The sequence below is a fragment of the Pseudophryne corroboree genome (assembly GCF_028390025.1).
Source record: "Pseudophryne corroboree isolate aPseCor3 chromosome 7 unlocalized genomic scaffold, aPseCor3.hap2 SUPER_7_unloc_8, whole genome shotgun sequence".
Classification (NCBI taxonomy): domain Eukaryota; kingdom Metazoa; phylum Chordata; class Amphibia; order Anura; family Myobatrachidae; genus Pseudophryne; species Pseudophryne corroboree.
In genome coordinates, this window is record NW_026967617.1 from 415,582 (window position 1) to 433,505 (window position 17,924).

At 34.7% G+C, this 17,924-nt stretch overlaps 2 non-coding genes across 2 annotated transcripts; both read right to left on the minus strand.

Moving 5' to 3' along the window:
- Positions 1-11,604: 11,604 nt before the first annotated feature.
- Positions 11,605-11,678, minus strand: TRNAS-ACU (transfer RNA serine (anticodon ACU)). The gene has a single exon. It is a non-coding gene; the product is annotated as a tRNA-Ser (tRNA).
- A 5,765-nt stretch (positions 11,679-17,443) lies between these two features.
- TRNAS-ACU (transfer RNA serine (anticodon ACU)) lies at positions 17,444-17,517 on the minus strand. The gene has a single exon. It is a non-coding gene; the product is annotated as a tRNA-Ser (tRNA).
- Between the last annotated feature and the right edge of the window lie 407 nt (positions 17,518-17,924).

The window sequence follows — 17,924 nt, forward strand, 5'->3', positions numbered from 1 at the left end:
ACTTTGCAAAAAGTACATACTGACAAAGGCTAATAAGCATACATCTAGAACGTTTCCTAGAAAAACTTTAAAAAGTCAATAATCTGGAGAGTTTTTGTAAGATGTTTCTTCCATCAACCAATGAAGAAACACATTGGTACTTTCCCATGATGAGTGAGTGCTTCAGGATCTCTTGCACTTACATGTGCAGCAGAGTACTGCAATGGAAGCATGCTGGGCCCATTACCCAGAGGTAGGCAGATTGAAACTATCCTCTGCTATATGCATTTTTTTTGTTAATTAAAGTAATCAAAACTGGGATTGATATTTTTGCTCTTTTATTTTTACTTAAAGTACAATAACTTTTACCATTTTAATTTGTTTTAATAGTATATTGACAGTATAGTTTTCTTTAAAAAATCCACTTAATTTTCTTTACCCTATTATTAAAAGGGTAATTGACAAAAACAAACTACATTGTCACCAGAAGAGCAATACAACATGTACAAGTGATATATTAAAATCATCTTTCCAGCTTGAATTTCAATGATGCATTGGGGCAACGATTTTGTGAGAAACATCTTCACCCTTAAATAAAGATTTTCTTAATTCCTTACCTGTGTGCTAATTAGATATCACCTTGTTTTCACATTAAACAGACTTCTACATGAGAAAGCAGCAAGGATGCAGTGGCGTTAATGTTTCCTGGTGTCAACCTGTATTATTTCAGTAGACATTGAAATGAGGATGCATCTTGCTGCCTTTCCAATGAAGCAAGTTTAATTTAGTAATAGGTGAAAAACCATCCCTACAAAGGTGTTAATCAGAGACTTGGCTTTGTGGACACTTTTCAGAGAACAAATTTGTTAGCATAAAAATAAAGGCAGAAAATGAAGAGCTGTTTAATCACTCAATTGGATTTTTTTTGCCAGCATATTTCTTTTTCTCTGCAACCCACTGCTAAATTGTGCTTCCTAGCTGTTTTTATAAAATCAATGAATCAAATCTAACTCTGATTACATCAGAGAAGGCCAGGTACCCTACACCATAACAGGGGGTTTGAAATTTTGACTTGTCTACTTAAAGATCACCAAAATCTGATAACAAGGTCAATTACGTCCCTGGGTGGGATTGAACCACCAACCTTTTGGTTAGTAGTCGGACACACTAACCGATTGCGCCACAGAGACACTTTGCAAAAAGTACATACTGACAAAGGCTAATAAGCATACATCTAGAACGTTTCCTAGAAAAACTTTAAAAAGTCAATAATCTGGAGAGTTTTTGTAAGATGTTTCTACCATCAACCAACGAAGAAACACATTGGTACTTTCCCATGATGAGTGAGTGCTTCAGGATCTCTTGCACTTACATGTGCAGCAGAGTACTGCAATGGAAGCATGCTGGGCCCATAACCCAGAGGTAGGCAGATTGAAACTATCCTTTGCTATATGCATTTTTTTTTGTTAATTTAAGTAATCAAAACTGGGATTGATATTTTTGCTCTTTTATTTTTACTTAAAGTACAATAACTTTTACCATTTTAATTTGTTTTAATAGTATATTGACAGTATAGTTTTCTTTAAAAAATCCACTTAATTTTCTTTACCCTATTATTAAAAGGGTAATTGACAAAAACAAACTACATTGTCACCAGAAGAGCAATACAAAATGTACAAGTGATATATTAAAATCATCTTTCCAGCTTGAATTTCAATGATACATTGGGGCAACGATTTTGTGAGAAACATCTTCACCCTTAAATAAAGATTTTCTTAATTCCTTACCTGTGTGCTAATTAGATGTCACCTTGTTTTCACATTAAACAGACTTCTACATGAGAAAGCAGCAAGGATGCAGTGGCGTTAATGTTTCCTGGTGTCAACCTGTATTATTTCAGTAGACATTGAAATGAGGATGCATCTTGCTGCCTTTCCAATGGAGCAAGTTTAATTTAGTTATAGGTGAAAAACCATCCCTACAAAGGTGTTAATCAGAGACTTGGCTTTGTGGACACTTTTTAGAGAACAAATTTGTTAGCATAAAAATAAAGGCAGAAAATGAAGAGCTGTTTAATCACTCAATTGGATTTTTCTACCTGCATATTTTTTTTCTCTGCAACCCATTGCTAAATTGTGCTTCCTAGCTGTTTTTTATAAAATCACTGAATCAAATCTAACTCTGATTACATCAGAGAAGGCCAGGTACCCTACACCATAAGAGGGGGTTTGAAATTTTGACTTGTCTACTTAAATATCACCAAAACCTGATCACAAGGTCAATTATGTCCCTGGGTGGGATTGAACCACCAACCTTTTGGTTAGATAGCCATACACACTAACCAATTGCGCCACAGAGACACTTTGCAAAAAGTACATACTGACAAAGGCTAATAAGCATTCATCTAGAACGTTTCCTAGAAAAACTTTAAAAAGTCAATAATCTGGAGAGTTTTTGTAAGAATTTTCTTAAATCAACCAACGAAGAAACACATTGGTACTTTCCCATGATGAGTGAGTGCTTCAGGATCTCTTGCACTTACATGTGCAGCAGAGTACTGCAATGGAAGCATGCTGGGCCCATTACCCAGAGGTAGGCAGATTGAAACTATCCTCTGCTATATGCATTTTTTTTGTTAAAGTAATCCAAAACTGGGATTGATATGTTAGCTATTTTATGTTTACTTAAAGTACAATGACTTTTACCATTTTAATTTGTTTTAATAGTATATTGACAGTATTGTTTTCTTTCAAAAATCCACTTAATTTTCTTTACCCTATTATTAAAATGGTAATTGACAAAAACAAACTACATTGTCACCAGAAGAGCAATACAAAATGTACAAGTGATATATTAAAATCATCTTTCCAGCTTGAATTTCAATGATGCATTGGGGCAACGATTTTGTGAGAAACATCTTCACCCTTAAATAAAGATTTTCTTAATTCCTTACCTGTGTGCTAATTAGATATCACCTTGTTTTCACATTAAACAGACTTCCACATGAGAAAGCAGCAAGGATGCAGTGGCGTTAATGTTTCCTGGTGTCAACCCGTATTATTTCAGTAGACATTGAAATGAGGATGCATCTTGCTGCCTTTCCAATGAAGCAAATTTAATATAGTAATAGGTGAAAAACCATCCCTACAAAGGTGTTAATCAGAGACTTGGCTTTGTGGACACTTTTCAGAGAACAAATTTGTTAGCATAAAAATAAAGCCAGAAAATTAAGAGCTGTTTAATCACTCAATTTGATTTTTTTGCCAGCATATTTCTTTTTCTCTGCAACCCACTGCTAAATTGTGCTTCCTAGCTGTTTTTATAAAATCAATTAATCAAATCTAACTCTGATTACATCAGAGAAGGCCTGGTACCCTACACCATAACAGGGGGTTTGAAATTTTGACTTGTCTACTTAAAGATCACCAAAATCTGATAACAAGGTCAATTACGTCCCTGGTTGGGATTGAACCACCAACCTTTTGGTTAGTAGTCGGACACACTAACCGATTGCGCCACAGAGACACTTTGCAAAAGTCCATACTGACAAAGGCTAATAAGCATTCATCTAAAACGTTTCCTAGAAAAACTTTAAAAAGTCAATAATCTGGAGAGTTTTTGTAAGATGTTTCTTCCATCAACCAACGAAGAAACACATTGGCACTTTCCCATGATGAGTGAGTGCTTTAGGATCTCTTGCACTTACATGTGCAGCAGAGTACTGCAATGGAAGCATGCTGGGCCCATAACCCAGAGGTAGGCAGATTAAAACTATCCTCTGCTATATGCATTTTTTTTGTTAATTAAAGTAATCCAAAACTGGGATTGATATTTTTGCTCTTTTATTTTTCATTAAAGTACAATAACTTTTACCATTTTAATTTGTTTTAATAGTAAATTGAGAGTATTGTTTTCTTTTAAAAATCCATTAATTTTCTTTACCCTATTATTAAAATGGTAATTGACAAAAACAAACTACATTGTCACCAGAAGAGCAATACAAAATGTACAAGTGATATATTAAAATCATCTTTCCAGCTTGAATTTCAATGATGCATTGGGGCAACGATTTTGTGAGAAACATTTTCACCCTTAAATAAAGATTTTCTTAATTCCTTACCTGTGTGCTAATTAGATATCACCTTGTTTTCACATTAAAAAGACTTCCACATGAGAAAGCAGCAAGGATGCAGTGGTGTTAATGTTTCCTGGTGTCAACCTGTATTATTTCAGTAGACATTGAAATGAGGATGCATCTTGCTGCCTTTCCAATGAAGCAAGTTTAATTTAGTAATAGGTGAAAAACCATCCTTACAAAGGTGTTAATCAGAGACTTGGCTTTGTGGACACTTTTCAGAGAACAAATTTGTTAGCATAAAAATAAAGCAAGAAAATGAAAAGCTGTTAATTCACTCAATTGGATTTTTTTGCCAGCATATTTCTTTTTCTCTGCAACCCACTGCTAAATTGTGCTTCCTAGCTGTTTTTATAAAATCACTGAATCAAATCTAACTCTGATTACATCAGAGAAGGCCAGGTACCCTACACCATAAGAGGGGGTTTGACATTTTGACTTGTCTACTTAAAGATCACCAAAATCTGATAACAAGGTCAATTACGTCCCTCGGTGGGATTGAACCACCAACCTTTTGGTTAATAGCCATACACACTAACTGATTGTGCCACAGAGACACTTTGCAAAAGTACATACTGACAAAGGCTAATAAGCATTCATCTAAAACGTTTCCTAGAAAAACTTTAAAAAATCAATAATCTGGAGAGTTTTTGTAAGATGTTTCTTCCATCAACCAACGAAGAAACACATTGGTACTTTCCCATGATGAGTGAGTGCTTTAGGATCTCTTGCACTTACATGTGCAGCAGAGTACTGCAATGGAAGCATGCTGGGCCCATAACCCAGAGGTAGGCAGATTGAAACTATCCTTTGCTATATGCATTTTTTTTTGTTAATTTAAGTAATCAAAACTGGGATTGATATTTTTGCTCTTTTATTTTTACTTAAAGTACAATAACTTTTACCATTTTAATTTGTTTTAATAGTATATTGACAGTATAGTTTTTTTTTAAAAAATCCACTTAATTTTCTTTACCCTATTATTAAAAGGGTAATTGACAAAAACAAACTACATTGTCACCAGAAGAGCAATACAAAATGTACAAGTGATATATTAAAATCATCTTTCCAGCTTGAATTTCAATGATGCATTGGGGCAACGATTTTGTGAGAAACATCTTCACCCTTAAATAAAGATTTTCTTAATTCCTTACCTGTGTGCTAATTAGATATCACCTTGTTTTCACATTAAACAGACTTCCACATGAGAAAGCAGCAAGGATGCAGTGGCGTTAATGTTTCCTGGTGTCAACCCGTATTATTTCAGTAGACATTGAAATGAGGATGCATCTTGCTGCCTTTCCAATGAAGCAAGTTTAATTTAGTAATAGGTGAAAAACCATCCTTACAAAGGTGTTAATTAGAGACTTGGCTTTGTGGACACTTTTCAGAGAACAAATTTGTTAGCATAAAAATAAAGCCAGAAAATGAAGAGCTGTTTAATCACTTAATTGGATTTTTTTGTCAGCATATTTCTTTTTCTCTGCAACCCACTGCTAAATTGTGCTTCCTAGCTGTTTTTATAAAATCACTGAATCAAATCTAACTCTGATTACATCAGAGAAGGCCAGGTACCCTACACCATAAGAGGGGGTTTGAAATTTTGACTTGTGTACTTAAAGATCACCAAAATCTGATAACAAGGTCAATTATGTCCCTGGGTGGGATTAAACCACCAACCTTTTGGTTAATAGCCATACACACTAACTGATTGCGCCACAGAGACACTTTGCAAAAGTACATACTGACAAAGGCTAATAAGCATTCATCTAAAACGTTTCCTAGAAAAACTTTAAAAAGTCAATAATCTGGAGAGTTTTTGTAAGATGTTTCTTCCATCAACCAACGAAGAAACACATTGGTACTTTCCCATGATGAGTGAGTGCTTCAGGATCTATTGCACTTACATGTGCAGCAGAGTACAGCAATGGAAGCATGCTGGGCACATAACCCAGAGGTAGGCAGATTGAAACTATCCTCTGCTATATGCATTTTTTTTTGTTAATTAAAGTAATCCAAAACTGGGATTGATATGTTGGCTCTTTTATTTTTACTTAAAGTACAATAACTTTTACCATTTTAATTTGTTTTAATAGTATATTGACAGTATTGTTTTCTTTCAAAAATCAGCTTAATTTTCTTTACCCTATTATTAAAATGGTAATTGACAAAAACAAACTACATTGTCACCAGAAGAGCAATACAAAATGTACAAGTGATATATTAAAATCATCTTTCCAGCTTGAATTTCAATGATGCATTGGGGCAACGATTTTGTGAGAAACATTTTCACCCTTAAATAAAGATTTTCTTAATTCCTTACCTGTGTGCTAATTAGATATCACCTTGTTTTCACATTAAACAGACTTCCACATGAGAAAGCAGCAAGGATGCAGTGGCGTTAATGTTTCCTGGTGTCAACCTGTATTATTTCAGTAGACATTGAAATGAGGATGCATCTTGCTGCCTTTCCAATGAAGCAAGTTTAATTTAGTAATAGGTTAAAAACCATCCTTACAAAGGTGTTAATCAGAGACTTTGCTTTGTGGACACTTTTCAGAGAACAAATTTGTTAGCATAAAAATAAAGCCAGAAAATTAAGAGCTGTTGAATCACTCAATTATATTTTTTTTGCCAGCATATTTCTTTTTCTCTGCAACCCACTGCTAAATTGTGCTTCCTAGCTGTTTTTATAAAATCACTGAATCAAATCTAACTCTGATTACATCAGAGAAGGCCAGGTACCCTACACCAGAACAGGGGGTTTGAAATTTTGACTTGTCTACTTAAAGATCACCAAAATCTGATAACAAGGTCAATTACGTCCCTGGTTGGGATTGAACCACCAACCTTTTGGTTAGTAGCCAGACACACTAACCGATTGCGCCACAGAAACACTTTGCGAAAAGTACATACTGACATAGGCTAATAAGCATACATCTAGAACGTTTCCTAGAAAAACTTTAAAAAGTCAATAATCTGGAGAGTTTTTGTAAGATGTTTCTTCCATCAACCAATGAAGAAACACATTGGTACTTTCCCATGATGAGTGAGTGCTTCAGGATCTCTTGCACTTACATGTGCAGCAGAGTACTGCAATGGAAGCATGCTGGGCCCATTACCCAGAGGTAGGCAAATTGAAACTATCCTCTGCTATATGCATTTTTTTGTTAATTAAAGTAATCAAAACTGGGATTGATATTTTTGCTCTTTTATTTTTACTTAAAGTACAATAACTTTTACCATTTTAATTTGTTTTAATAGTATATTGACAGTATAGTTTTCTTTAAAAAATCCACTTAATTTTCTTTACCCTATTATTAAAAGGGTAATTGACAAAAACAAACTGCATTGTCACCAGAAGAGCAATACAAAATGTACAAGTGATATATTAAAATCATCTTTCCAGCTTGAATTTCAATAAAGCATTGGGGCAACGATTTTGTGAGAAACATCTTCACCCTTAAATAAAGATTTTCTTCATTCCTTACCTGTGTGCTAATTAGATATCACCTTTTTTTCACATTAAACAGACTTCTACATGAGAAAGCAGCAAGGATGCAGTGGCGTTAATGTTTCCTGGTGTCAACCTGTATTATTTCAGTAGACATTGAAATGAGGATGCATCTTGCTGCCTTTCCAATGAAGCAAGTTTAATTTAGTAATAGGTGAAAAACCATCCCTACAAAGGTGTTAATCAGAGACTTGGCTTTGTGGACACTTTTCAGAGAACAAATTTGTTAGCATAAAAATAAAGCCAGAAAATGAAGAGCTGTTTAATCACTCAATTGGATTTTTTTGCCAGCATATTTCTTTTTCTCTGCAACCCACTGCTAAATTGTGCTTCCTAGCTGTTTTTATAAAATCAATGAATCAAATCTAACTCTGATTACATCAGAGAAAGCCAGGTACCCTACACCATAACAGGGGGTTTGAAATTTTGACTTGTCTACTTAAAGATCACCAAAATCTGAAAACAAGGTCAATTACGACCCTGGGTGGGATTGAACCACCAACCTTTTGGTTAGTAGTCGGACACACTAACCGATTGCGCCACAGAGACACTTTGCAAAAAGTACATACTGACAAAGGCTAATAAGCATACATCTAGAACGTTTCCTAGAAAAACTTTAAAAAGTCAATAATCTGGAGAGTTTTTGTAAGATGTTTCTTCCATCAACCAACGAAGAAACACATTGGTACTTTCCCATGATGAGTGAGTGCTTCAGGATCTCTTGCACTTACATGTGCAGCAGAGTACTGCAATGGAAGCATGCTGGGCCCATTACCCAGAGGTAGGCAAATTGAAACTATCCTCTGCTATATGCATTTTTTTGTTAATTAAAGTAATCAAAACTGGGATTGATATTTTTGCTCTTTTATTTTTACTTAAAGTACAATAACTTTTACCTTTTTAATTTGTTTTAATAGTATATTGACAGTATAGTTTTCTTTAAAAAATCCACTTAATTTTCTTTACCCTATTATTAAAAGGGTAATTGACAAAAACAAACTGCATTGTCACCAGAAGAGCAATACAAAATGTACAAGTGATATATTAAAATCATCTTTCCAGCTTGAATTTCAATGATGCATTGGGGCAACGATTTTGTGAGAAACATCTTCACCCTTAAATAAAGATTTTCTTCATTCCTTACCTGTGTGCTAATTAGATATCACCTTGTTTTCACATTAAACAGACTTCTACATGAGAAAGCAGCAAGGATGCAGTGGCGTTAATGTTTCCTGGTGTCAACCTGTATTATTTCAGTAGACATTGAAATGAGGATGCATCTTGCTGCCTTTCCAATGGAGCAAGTTTAATTTAGTTATAGGTGAAAAACCATCCCTACAAAGGTGTTAATCAGAGACTTGGCTTTGTGGACACTTTTTAGAGAACAAATTTGTTAGCATAAAAATAAAGGCAGAAAATGAAGAGCTGTTTAATCACTCAATTGGATTTTTCTACCAGCATATTTTTTTCTCTGCAACCCATTGCTAAATTGTGCTTCCTAGCTGTTTTTTATAAAATCACTGAATCAAATCTAACTCTGATTACATCAGAGAAGGCCAGGTACCCTACACCATAAGAGGGGGTTTGAAATTTTGACTTGTCTACTTAAATATCACCAAAACCTGATCACAAGGTCAATTATGTCCCTGGGTGGGTTTGAACCACAAACCTTTTGGTTAGTAGCCAGACACATTAACCGATTGCGCCACAGAGACACTTTGCAAAAATTACCTACTGACAAAGGCTAATAAGCATTCATCTAGAACGTTTCCTAGAAAAACTTTAAAAAGTCAATAATCTGGAGAGTTTTTGTAAGAATTTTCTTAAATCAACCAACGAAGAAACACATTGGTACTTTCCCATGATGAGTGAGTGCTTCAGGATCTCCTGCACTTACATGTGCAGCAGAGTACTGCAATGGAAGCATGCTGGGCCCATTACCCAGAGGTAGGCAGATTGAAACTATCCTCTGCTATATGCATTTTTTTTGTTAAAGTAATCCAAAACTGGGATTGATATGTTAGCTATTTTATGTTTACTTAAAGTACAATGACTTTTACCATTTTAATTTGTTTTAATAGTATATTGACAGTATTGTTTTCTTTCAAAAATCCACTTAATTTTCTTTACCCTATTATTAAAAGGGTAATTGACAAAAACAAACTACATTGTCACCAGAAGAGCAATACAAAATGTACAAGTGATATATTAAAATCATCTTTCCAGCTTGAATTTCAATGATGCATTGGGGCAACGATTTTGTGAGAAACATCTTCACCCTTAAATATAGATTTTCTTAATTCCTTACCTGTGTGCTAATTAGATATCACCTTGTTTTCACATTAAACAGACTTCTACAAGAGAAAGCAGCAAGGATGCAGTGGCGTTAATGTTTCCTGGTGTCAACCTGTATTATTTCAGTAGACATTGAAATGAGGATGCATCTTGCTGCCTTTCCAATGAAGCAAGTTTAATTTAGTAATAGGTGAAAAACCATCCCTACAAATGTGTTAATCAGAGACTTGGCTTTGTGGACACTTTTCAGAGAACAAATTTGTTAGCATAAAAATAAAGGCAGAAAATGAAGAGCTGTTTAATCACTCAATTGGATTTTTTTTGCCAGCATATTTCTTTTTCTCTGCAACCCACTGCTAAATTGTGCTTCCTAGCTGTTTTTATAAAATCAATGAATCAAATCTAACTCTGATTACATCAGAGAAGGCCAGGTACCCTACACCATAACAGGGGGTTTGAAATTTTGACTTGTCTACTTAAAGATCACCAAAATCTGATAACAAGGTCAATTACGTCCCTGGGTGGGATTGAACCACCAACCTTTTGGTTAGTAGTCGGACACACTAACCGATTGCGCCACAGAGACACTTTGCAAAAAGTTCTTACTGACAAAGGCTAATAAGCATACATCTAGAACGTTTCCTAGAAAAACTTTAAAAAATCAATAATCTGGAGAGTTTTTGTAAGATGTTTCTTCCATCAACCAACGAAGAAACACATTGGTACTTTCCCATGATGAGTGAGTGCTTCAGGATCTCTTGCACTTACATGTGCAGCAGAGTACTGCAATGGAAGCATGCTGGGCCCATAACCCAGAGGTAGGCAGATTGAAACTATCCTTTGCTATATGCATTTTTTTTTGTTAATTTAAGTAATCAAAACTGGGATTGATATTTTTGCTCTTTTATTTTTCCTTAAAGTACAATAACTTTTACCATTTTAATTTGTTTTAATAGTATATTGACAGTATAGTTTTCTTTAAAAAATCCACTTAATTTTCTTTACCCTATTATTAAAAGGGTAATTGACAAAAACAAACTACATTGTCACCAGAAGAGCAATACAAAATGTACAAGTGATATATTAAAATCATCTTTCCAGCTTGAATTTCAATGATGCATTGGGGCCAACGATTTTGTGAGAAACATCTTCACCCTTAAATAAAGATTTTCTTAATTCCTTACCTGTGTGCTAATTAGATGTCACCTTGTTTTCACATTAAACAGACTTCTACATGAGAAAGCAGCAAGGATGCAGTGGCGTTAATGTTTCCTGGTGTCAACCTGTATTATTTCAGTAGACATTGAAATGAGGATGCATCTTGCTGCCTTTCCAATGAAGCAAGTTTAATTTAGTTATAGGTGAAAAACCATCCCTACAAAGGTGTTAATCAGAGACTTGGCTTTGTGGACACTTTTTAGAGAACAAATTTGATAGCATAAAAATAAAGGCAGAAAATGAAGAGCTGTTTAATCACTCAATTGGATTTTTCTACCAGCATATTTTTTTCTCTGCAACCCATTGCTAAATTGTGCTTCCTAGCTGTTTTTTATAAAATCACTGAATCAAATCTAACTCTGATTACATCAGAGAAGGCCAGGTACGCTACACCATAAGAGGGGGTTTTAAATTTTGACTTGTCTACTTAAATATCACCAAAACCTGATCACAAGGTCAATTATGTCCCTGGTTGGGATTGAACCACCAACCTTCTGGTTAGTAGCCAGACACACTAACCGATTGCGCCACAGAGACACTTTGCAAAAAGTACATCCTGACAAAGGCTAATAAGCATTCATCTAGAACGTTTCCTAGAAAAACTTTAAAAAGTCAATAATCTGGAGAGTTTTTGTAAGAATTTTCTTAAATCAACCAACGAAGAAACACATTGGTACTTTCCCATGATGAGTGATTGCTTCAGGATCTCTTGCACTTACATGTGCAGCAGAGTACTGCAATGGAAGCATGCTGGGCCCATTACCCAGAGGTAGGCAGATTGAAACTATCCTCTGCTATATGCATTTTTTTTGTTAAAGTAATCCAAAACTGGGATTGATATGTTAGCTATTTTATGTTTACTTAAAGTACAATGACTTTTACCATTTTAATTTGTTTTAATAGTATATTGACAGTATAGTTTTCTTTCAAAAATCCACTTAATTTTCTTTACCCTATTATTAAAATGGTAATTGACAAAAACAAACTACATTGTCACCAGAAGAGCAATACAAAATGTACAAGTGATATATTAAAATCATCTTTCCAGCTTGAATTTCAATGATGCATTGGGGCAACGATTTTGTGAGAAACATCTTCATCCTTAAATAAAGATTTTCTTAATTCCTTACCTGTGTGCTAATTAGATATCACCTTGTTTTCACATTAAACAGACTTCCACATGAGAAAGCAGCAAGGATGCATTGGCGTTAATGTTTCCTGGTGTCAACCTGTATTATTTTAGTAGACATTGAAATGAGGATGCATCTTGCTGCCTTTCCAATGAAGCAAGTTTAATTTAGTAATAGGTGAAAAACCATCCTTACAAAGGTGTTCATCAGAGACTTGGCTTTGTGGACACTTTTCAGAGAACAAATTTGTTAGCATAAAAATAAAGCCAGAAAATGAAGAGCTGTTTAATCACTCAATTGGATTTTTTTGCCAGCATATTTCTTTTTCTCTGCAACCCACTGCTAAATTGTGCTTCCTAGCTGTTTTTATAAAATCACTGAATCAAATCTAACTCTGATTACATCAGAGAAGGCCAGGTACCCTACACCATAAGAGGGGATTTGAAATTTTGACTTGTCTACTTAAAGATCACCAAAATCTGATAACAAGGTCAATTACGTCCCTGGGTGGGATTGAACCACCAACCTTTTGGTTTATAGCCGTACACACTAACTGATTGCGCCACAGAGACACTTTGCAAAAGTACATACTGACAAAGGCTAATAAGCATTCATCTAAAACTTTTCCTAGAAAAACTTTAAAAAGTCAATAATCTGGAGAGTTTTTGTAAGATGTTTCTTCCATCCACCAACGAAGAAACACATTGGTACTTTCCCATGATGAGTGAGTGCTTCAGGATCTCTTGCACTTACATGTGCAGCAGAGTACTGCAATGGAAGCATGCTGGGCCCATAACCCAGAGGTAGGCAGATTAAAACTATCCTCTGCTATATGCATTTTTTTTGTTAATTAAAGTAATCCAAAACTGGGATTGATATTTTTGCTCTTTTATTTTTCATTAAAGTACAAAAACTTTTACCATTTTAATTTGTTTTAATAGCATATTGAAAGTATTGTTTTCTTTTAAAAATCCATTAATTTTCTTTACCCTATTATTAAAATGGTAATTGACAAAAACAAACTACATTGTCACCAGAAGAGCAATACAAAATGTACAAGTGATATATTAAAATCATCTTTCCAGCTTGAATTTCAATGATGCATTGGGGCAACGATTTTGTGAGAAACATTTTCACCCTTAAATAAAGATTTTCTTAATTCCTTACCTGTGTGCTAATTAGATATCACCTTGTTTTCACATTAAACAGACTTCCACATGAGAAAGCAGCAAGGATGCAGTGGCGTTAATGTTTCCTGGTGTCAACCTGTATTATTTCAGTAGACATTGAAATGAGGATGCATCTTGCTGCCTTTCCAATGAAGCAAGTTTAATTTAGTAATAGGTGAAAAACCATCCTTACAAAGGTGTTAATCAGAGACTTGGCTTTGTGGACACTTTTCAGAGAACAAATTTGTTAGCATAAAAATAAAGCCAGAAAATGAAGAGCTGTTTAATCACTCAATTGGATTTTTTTGCCAGCATATTTCTTTTTCTCTGCAACCCACTGCTAAATTGTGCTTCCTAGCTGTTTTTATAAAATCACTGAATCAAATCTAACTCTGATTACATCAGAGAAGGCCAGGTACCCTACACCATAAGAGGGGGTTTGAAATTTTGACTTGTCTACATAAAGATTACCAAAATCTGATAACAAGGTCAATTACGTCCCTCGGTGGGATTGAACCACCAACCTTTTGGTTAATAGCCATACACACTAACTGATTGCGCCACAGAGACACTTTGCAAAAGTACATACTGACAAAGGCTAATAAGCATTCATCTAAAACGTTTCCTAGAAAAACTTTAAAAAGTCAATAATCTGGAGAGTTTTTGTAAGATGTTTCTTCCATCAACCAACGAAGAAACACATTGGTACTTTCCCATGATGAGTGAGTGCTTCAGGATCTCTTGCACTTACATGTGCAGCAGAGTACTGCAATGGAAGCATGCTGGGCCCATTACCCAGAGGTAGGCAGATTGAAACTATCCTCTGCTATATGCATTTTTTTTGTTAAAGTAATCCAAAACTGGGATTGATATGTTAGCTATTTTATGTTTACTTAAAGTACAATGACTTTTACCATTTTAATTTGTTTTAATAGTATATTGACAGTATTGTTTTCTTTCAAAAATCCACTTAATTTTCTTTACCCTATTATTAAAATGGTAATTGACAAAAACAATCTACATTGTCACCAGAAGAGCAATACAAAATGTACAAGTGATATATTAAAATCATCTTTCCAGCTTGAATTTCAATGATGCATTGGGGCAACGATTTTGTGAGAAACATTTTCACCCTTAAATAAAGATTTTCTTAATTCCTTACCTGTGTGCTAATTAGATATCACCTTGTTTTCACATTAAACAGACTTCCACATGAGAAAGCAGCAAGGATGCATTGGCGTTAATGTTTCCTGCTGTCAACCTGTATTATTTCAGTAGACATTGAAATGAGGATGCATCTTGCTGCCTTTCCAATGAAGCAAGTTTAATTTAGTAATAGGTGAAAAACCATCCTTACAAAGGTGTTCATCAGAGACTTGGCTTTGTGGACACTTTTCAGAGAACAAATTTGTTAGCATAAAAATAAAGCCAGAAAATGAAGAGCTGTTTAATCACTCAATTGGATTTTTTTTGCCAGCATATTTCTTTTTCTCTGCAACCCACTGCTAAATTGTGCTTCCTAGCTGTTTTTATAAAATCACTGAATCAAATCTAACTCTGATTACATCAGAGAAGGCCAGGTACCCTACACCATAAGAGGGGATTTGAAATTTTGACTTGTCTACTTAAAGATCACCAAAATCTGATAACAAGGTCAATTACGTCCCTGGGTGGGATTGAACCACCAACCTTTTGGTTTATAGCCGTACACACTAACTGATTGCGCCACAGAGACACTTTGCGAAAGTACATACTGACAAAGGCTAATAAGCATTCATCTAAAACGTTTCCTAGAAAAACTTTAAAAAGTCAATAATCTGGAGAGTTTTTGTAAGATGTTTCTTCCATCCACCAACGAAGAAACACATTGGTACTTTCCCATGATGAGTGAGTGCTTCAGGATCTCTTGCACTTACATGTGCAGCAGAGTACTGCAATGGAAGCATGCTGGGCCCATAACCCAGAGGTAGGCAGATTAAAACTATCCTCTGCTATATGCATTTTTTTTGTTAATTAAAGTAATCCAAAACTGGGATTGATATTTTTGCTCTTTTATTTTTCATTAAAGTACAATAACTTTTACCATTTTAATTTGTTTTAATAGCATATTGAAAGTATTGTTTTCTTTTAAAAATGTATTAGTTTTCTTTACCCTATTATTAAAATGGTAATTGACAAAAACAAACTACATTGTCACCAGAAGAGCAATACAAAATGTACAAGTGATATATTAAAATCATCTTTCCAGCTTGAATTTCAATGATGCATTGGGGCAACGATTTTGTGAGAAACATCTTCACCCTTAAATAAAGATTTTCCTAATTCCTTACCTGTGTGCTAATTAGATATCACCTTGTTTTCACATTAAACAGACTTCTACATGAGAAAGCAGCAAGGATGCAGTGGCGTTAATGTTTCCTGGTGTCAACCTGTATTATTTCAGTAGACATTGAAATGAGGATGCATCTTGCTGCCTTTCCAATGAAGCAAGTTTAATTTAGTAATAGGTGAAAAACCATCCCTACAAAGGTGTTAATCAGAGACTTGGCTTTGTGGACACTTTTCAGAGAACAAATTTGTTAGCATAAAAATAAAGCCAGAAAATGAAGAGCTGTTTAATCACTCAATTGGATTTTTTTGCCAGCATATTTCTTTTTCTCTGCAACCCACTGCTAAATTGTGCTTCCTAGCTGTTTTTATAAAATCAATGAATCAAATCTAACTCTGATTACATCAGAGAAGGCCAGGTACCCTACACCATAACAGAGGGTTTGAAATTTTGTGACTTGTCTACTTAAAGATCACCAAAATCTGATAACAAGGTCAATTACATCCCTGGGTGGGATTGAACCACCAACCTTTTGGTTAGTAGCTGGACACACTAACCGATTGCGCCACAGAGACACTTTGCAAAAAGTACATACTGACAAAGGCTAATAAGCATACATCTAGAACGTTTCCTAGAAAAACTTTAAAAAGTCAATAATCTGGAGAGTTTTTGTAAGATGTTTCTTCCATTAACCAACGAAGAAACACATTGGTACTTTCCCATGACGAGTGAGTGCTTCAGGATCTCTTGCACTTACATGTGCAGCAGAGTACTGCAATGGAAGCATGCTGGGCCCATAACCCAGAGGTAGGCAGATTGAAACTATCCTTTGCTATATGCATTTTTTTTTTGTTAATTTAAGTAATCAAAACTGGGATTGATATTTTTGCTCTTTTATTTTTACTTAAAGTACAATAACTTTTACCATTTTAATTTGTTTTAATAGTATATTGACAGTATAGTTTTCTTTAAAAAATCCACTTAATTTTCTTTACCCTATTATTAAAAGGGTAATTGACAAAAACAAACTACATTGTCACCAGAAGAGCAATACAAAATGTACAAGTGATATATTAAAATCATCTTTCCAGCTTGAATTTCAATGATGCATTGGGGCAACGATTTTGTGAGAAACATCTTCACCCTTAAATAAAGATTTTCTTAATTCCTTACCTGTGTGCTAATTAGATATCACCTTGTTTTCACATTAAACAGACTTCTACATGAGAAAGCAGCAAGGATGCAGTGGCGTTAATGTTTCCTGGTGTCAACCTGTATTATTTCAGTAGACATTGAAATGAGGATGCATCTTGCTGCCTTTCCAATGAAGCAAGTTTAATTTAGTTATAGGTGAAAAACCATCCCTACAAAGGTGTTAATCAGAGACTTGGCTTTGTGGACACTTTTTAGAGAACAAATTTGTTAGCATAAAAATAAAGGCAGAAAATGAAGAGCTGTTTAATCACTCAATTGGATTTTTCTGCCAGCATATTTTTTTTCTCTGCAACCCATTGCTAAATTGTGCTTCCTAGCTGTTTTTTTTATAAAATCACTGAATCAAATCTAACTCTGATTACATCAGAGAAGGCCAGGTACCCTACACCATAAGAGGGGGTTTTGAAATTTTGACTTGTCTACTTAAATATCACCAAAACCTGATCACAAGGTCAATTATGTCCCTGGGTGGGATTGAACCACCAACCTTTTGGTTAGTAGCCAGACACACTAACCGATTGCGCCACAGAGACACTTTGCAAAAAGTACATACTGACAAAGGCTAATAAGCATTATTCTAGAACGTTTCCTAGAAAAACTTTAAAAAGTCAATAATCTGGAGAGTTTTTGTAAGAATTTTCTTAAATCAACCAACGAAGAAACACATTGGTACTTTCACATGATGAGTAAGTGCTTCAGGATCTCTTGCACTTACATGTGCAGCAGAGTACTGCAATGGAAGCATGCTGGGCCCATTACCCAGAGGTAGGCAGATTGAAACTATCCTCTGCTATATGCATTTTTTTTGTTAATTAAAGTAATCCAAAACTGGGATTGATATGTTAGCTATTTTATGTTTACTTAAAGTACAATAACTTTTACCATTTTAATTTGTTTTAAGAGTATATTGACAGTATTGTTTTCTTTCAAAAATCCACTT